The sequence below is a fragment of the Capsella rubella genome, unplaced genomic scaffold (genome assembly GCF_000375325.1).
Source record: "Capsella rubella cultivar Monte Gargano unplaced genomic scaffold, Caprub1_0 scaffold_94, whole genome shotgun sequence".
NCBI lineage: Eukaryota > Viridiplantae > Streptophyta > Magnoliopsida > Brassicales > Brassicaceae > Capsella > Capsella rubella.
The window spans coordinates 2,486-3,244 of NW_006238834.1; positions in this window are offsets into that span (position 1 = coordinate 2,486).

Genomic DNA, 759 nt, shown 5'->3' on the forward strand with positions numbered 1-759 from the left:
GGGGTTAGAATAGGTTAAAGTACATTAAACTTGATTGATTAGAAGTTCTAGAGATTCATGAAGAGTGTAGAGAGATTTGCTGAAATTTGAGCCGAAATGGGTTAAGAACCCACAACCATTGCTTTCAAGCATTAAATGGCTTTATACTGTTTTTTGGGGTTAGAATATGTTAGAATACAATATGTTTGATTGACTACAAGTTCTAGAGCATCATGAAGAGTGTTTAGAAGTTTGGAGAAAGACTTGTTGAAATTTGGTCCCAAGTGGGCTAAGTACTCGGAAACATTGCGTTGAACCACTAAATGGCTTGTTTAGTGTTCTTTGGGGTTATAATAGGTTAGAATACATTAAATTTGATTGATTACAAGTTCTAGAGATGCATGAAGAGTGTTTAGAAGAGTGTAGAAACACTTGCTGAAATTTGGGCCGAAATGAGCTAATAACCCACAACCATTGCTTTCAAGCATTAAATAGCTTGAATAATGTTTTTTTTGGTTAAAATACGTTAGAATACAATAAGTTTGATTGATTACAAGTGCTAGAGCATCATGAAGATTGTTAAGAAGTTTGGAGAAAGACTTGTTGAAATTTGGTCCCAAATGGGCTAAGAACTCTGAAACATTGCGTTGCACCACTAAATGGATAGTTTAGTGTTGTTTGGGGTTAGAATAGGTTATAATACATTAAATTTTATTGATTACAAGTTCTAGAGATGCATGAATAGTGTTTAGAAGAGTATAGAAAGACTTGCTGAAATTT